This window comes from Carcharodon carcharias (assembly GCF_017639515.1).
Source record: "Carcharodon carcharias isolate sCarCar2 chromosome 35 unlocalized genomic scaffold, sCarCar2.pri SUPER_35_unloc_17, whole genome shotgun sequence".
Classification (NCBI taxonomy): Eukaryota; Metazoa; Chordata; class Chondrichthyes; order Lamniformes; family Lamnidae; genus Carcharodon; species Carcharodon carcharias.
Window position 1 is genome coordinate 114,046 of NW_024470709.1, and position 6,000 is coordinate 120,045.

Genomic DNA, 6,000 nt, shown 5'->3' on the forward strand with positions numbered 1-6,000 from the left:
CACACTCTCACACTCTCACACTCTCACACCCTCACACCCTCTCACACTCTCACACACCCTCACACTCTCTCACACTCTCTCACACTCTCTCACACTCTCTCACACACTCTCTCACACTCTCACACCCTCACACTCGTTCTCACACCCTCACACTCATTCTCACACCCTCACACTCGTTCTCACACCCTCACACCCATTCTCACACCCTCACACTCATTCTCCTACTCTCTCACACTGACCTTCACCCTCACACTCTCTCACTCACACCCTCACACTCTCACACACGTACTGACCTTCACCTTGCACTCTCTCACACTCACCTTCTTACCCTCACACACTCAGGTGCTCTCTCACTCACACTCTCACTCACTCATACTCACTCACCCCCACACTCTCACATACTCACCCACTCACACCCACTCGCTCTCTTGCTCTCACACTGACTCTCAAACTCACAATTACCCTCTGATTCTCACCCTCACACTCAGCCTCTCTCACTCACCTTCACATTTTCACTCTCCCACACTCCCTCACACTCACACACTCATATACTCACCCTCACCCTCTCACACACACATACTGACACACACACACTCACATTCTCACTCTCGCTTACTCACGCTCTCACTCACACACTCATGCACACACAAACAAGCTCACACACTCACTCACTCTCTCATTCTCTCCCACATGCATAAAGATGCTCACATTCACACACACTCACTATCTCTCTCATTCATTCACTCACTCTCACACTCTCTCTCTCTCACACAGATTCACCCACATTCTCACAAACATTCACACTGTCTCATTGTCTCAATCTCTCTCTCACTTTCATACACACTCACTCTCTCACACACACACATGCACATTCTCACTTACACACACTCTCACGCTCACACACACTCTCACGCTCACACACACTCTCACGCTCACACACACTCTCACGCTCACACACACTCACACTCACACACACTCTCACACTCACACACACACTCGCTCACACACGCATGCTCACACGCATACAGGCATGCTCACACATAAACACACACACACACACATATGTAAGCATGCATACACACTCTTATGTTCTCACACTCTCTCACTCACACACTCATTAACACTCCCTCTCTCACACACACTCACAAACACTCACACACTCACTCTCACTCTCTCACACACACTCTCACTCACACACACACTCTCTCACTCACACACACACACTCTTTCACTCACACACACACACTCTCACTCACACACACACTGTCTCACTCACACATACACTCTCACTCACACAAACTCTCACTCACACACACACTCTCACTCACACACACACACTCTCACTCACACACACACACACACTCTCACTCACACACACACTCTCACTCACACACACGCTCTCACTCACACACACACACTCTCACTCACACACACACTCTCACTCACACACACAATCTCACTCTCTCACTCACACATACACTCTCACTCTCTCACTCACACATACACTCTCACACTCTCACTCACACACTCACATTCATACACACACACACTCTCACTCACACACACACTCAATCACACACACACGCTCACTCACACACACACTCTCACTCACACACACACACTCTCACTCACACTCTCACACACACTCTCACACACACTCTCACACACACTCTCACACACACTCTCACACACATACTCACTTTCACACTCTCACTCACACACACACTCTCACTCTCTCACTCACACATACACTCTCACACTCTCACTCACACACTCACATTCATACACACACACATGCTCTCACTCACACACACACACTCTCACTCACACACACACTCTCACTCACACACACACTCTCACTCTCTCACTCACACATACACTCTCACACTCTCACTCACACACTCACATTCATACACACACACACGCTCTCACTCACACACACACACTCTCACTCACACACACACTCTCACTCACACACACACTCTCACTCACACACACACACTCTCAAACACTCACACACTCACTCTCACTCTCACACACACACTCTCTCACTCACACACACACACTCTTTCACTCACACACACACACTCTCACTCACACACACACTGTCTCACTCACACATACACTCTCACTCACACAAACTCTCACTCACACACACACTCTCACTCACACACACACACTCTCACTCACACACACACACTCTCAGTCACACACACACTCTCACTCACACACACGCTCTCACTCACACACACACACTCTCTCTCACACACACACTCCCACTCACACACACAATCTCACTCTCTCACTCACACATACACTCTCACTCTCTCACTCACACATACACTCTCACACTCTCACTCACACACTCACATTCATACACACACACTCTCTCACTCACACACACACTCAATCACACACACACGCTCACTCACACACACACTCTCACTCACACACACACACTCTCACTCACACTGTCACACACACTCTCACACACACTCTCACACACACTCTCACACACACTCACACACACTGTCACACACATTCTCACACACACTCTCACACACATACTCACTTTCACACTCTCACTCACACACACACTCTCACTCTCTCACTCACACATACACTCACACACTCTCACTCACACACTCACATTCATACACACACACACGCTCTCACTCACACACACACTCTCACTCACACACACACTCTCACTCACACACACACTCTCACTCACACACTCACTCTCACTCCCACACATTCACTCTCACTCCCACACACTCACTCTCGCTCAGACACACTCACTCCCGCTCACACACACACACTCTCACTCACACACACTCGCTCACACACACTCTCGCTCACACACACTCTCGCTCACTCTCTCATTCTCTCCCACATGCATACAGATTCTCACATTCACACACGCTCACTATCTCTCTCATTCATTCACTCACTCTCACACTCACTCTCTCACACAGATACACCCACATTCTCACAAACATTCACACTGTCTGTGTCTCAATCTCTTTCTCAATTTCATGCACACTCACTCTCTCACACACACACGCACATTCTGACTCACACACATGCATGCTCACGCATGCTCTCACACTCACACACACTCACACTCACACACACATGCATGCTCACACGCATACAGTCATGCTCACACATAAACACACTCACACACATACATACGCATGCATACACACTCTCATGTTCTCACACTCTCTCTCACATATTCACTCACAATAACACTCTCATTCACTCACACACTCTCACTCACACACTCTCACTCACACACACTCACACTCACACACTCACACTCACACACTCACTCTCACTCTCACTCACACACACACACTCTCACACTCACACACACACTCACACACACTCTCATATACACACACACTCTCACTCACACTCTCACTCACACACTCTCACTCACACACTCTCACTCACACACTCTCACACTCTCACACACACTCACACACTCTCACTCACACACACACACTCAGTCACTCACTCACACACACACACACACTGTCATACACACACACACTCTCTCACACACACACTCTCACTCACACACACTCTCACTCACACACACTCTCACCCACACACACTCTCACTCACACACTCTCACTCTCACTCTCACACACACACTCACACACATACTTACATTCACAGTCTCAAACACACTCTCACTCACAGTATCACTCACACACACACACACACACTCTCACTCACTCACACACACTCTCACTCACACACACTCACTCACACACACTCACACACACTCACTTTCACAGTCTCACTCACACACAATCTCACTCACACACACTCTCACTCACACTCTCACTCACACACCCACACCCACTCTCACTCACACACCCACACCCACTCTCACACTCACACACACACACACACACACACTCACTCACACACAAACACAAACTCTCACTCACACACACTCTCACTCATACAAACACACATTCTCACTCACACACACACACACATTCACTCACACTCACACACACACACTCTCACTCATACACACACACACACACTCTCACTCACACACACACACTCTGACTCACACACACACACTCTGACTCACACACACACTGTCACTCACACACACACTCTCACTCACACACTCGCACTCTCACTCAAACGCACTCTCACTCACACACACGCACTCTCACTCACACACACACTCTCACTCACATACACTCTCACTCACACACACACACATACACACTCACTCACACACACTCTCACTCACACACACTCACACTCACTCACACACACTCACTCACACACACTCACTCACACACTCTCACTCACACACACTCACACAAACTCACTCACACACACAGACACACTCACTTTCACAGTCTCACTCACACACAATCTCACTCACACACAATCTCACTCACACACAATCTCACTCACACACAGTCTCACACACCCACACCCACTCTCACTCTCATACACACACACTCTCACTCACACACACACACTCTCACTCACACACACACACTCTCACTCACACACACATACTCTCACTCACACACACACACATTCTCACACACACACACTCTAATACACACACACACTCTCACGCACACACTCTCACTCACACACTCTCACTCACACACTCTCACTCACACTCTCACTCACACTCTCACTCACACTCTCACTCACACTCTCACTCACACTCTCACTCACACACTCTCACTCACACACACTCTCACTCAAACACACTCTCACTCACACACACTCTCACTCTCACTCTCACACACACACTCACACGCATACTTACTTTCACAGTCTCACACACACACTCTCACTCACAGTATCACTCACACACACACACACACTCTCACTCACTCACACACACTCTCACTCACTCACACACACTCTCACTCACACACTCTCACTCACACACTCTCACTCACACATTCTCACTCACACACACTCACTCACACACACTCACTCACACACACTCACTCACACACACTCACTTTCACAGTCTCACTCACACACAATCTCACTCACACACACTCTCACTCACACTCTCACTCACACACCCACACCCACACCCACTCTCACTCACACACACACACGCACACACTCACTCACACACACTCACTCACACACACACACACACTCTCATACACACACACACTCTCATACGCACACACACTCACACTCATACACTCACTCACACTCTCACTCACACACTCTCACTCACACACACACACACTCTCACTCAAACACACACTCTCTCACACACACACACACTCTCTCACACACACACACTCTCACTCACACACACTCTCACCCACACACACTCTCACTCACACACACTCTCACTCTCACTCTCACACACACACTCACACACATACTTACATTCACAGTCTCACACACACACTCTCACTCACAGTATCACTCACACACTCACACACTCACACACACACTCTCACTCACTCACAAACACTCTCACTCACACACTCTCACTCACACACTCTCACTCACACACTCACTCACACACACTCACACACACTCACTTTCACAGTCTCACACACAATCTCACTCACACACAATCTCACTCACACACACTCTCAATCACACTCTCACTCACACACCCACACCCACTCTCACTCACACACCCACACCCACTCTCTCACTCACACACACACACACACTCACTCACACACAAACACAAACTCTCACTCACACACACTCTCACTCACACAAACACACATTCTCACTCACACACACACACACTCACTCACACTCACACACACACACTCTCACTCATACACACACACAAACACTCTCACTCACACACACACACTCTGACTCACAAACACACACTATCACACACACACACACTCTCACTCACACACACACACCCTCTCACTCACACACACACACACTCTCACTCTTACACACACATACACACCCTCTCACTCACACACACACCCTCTC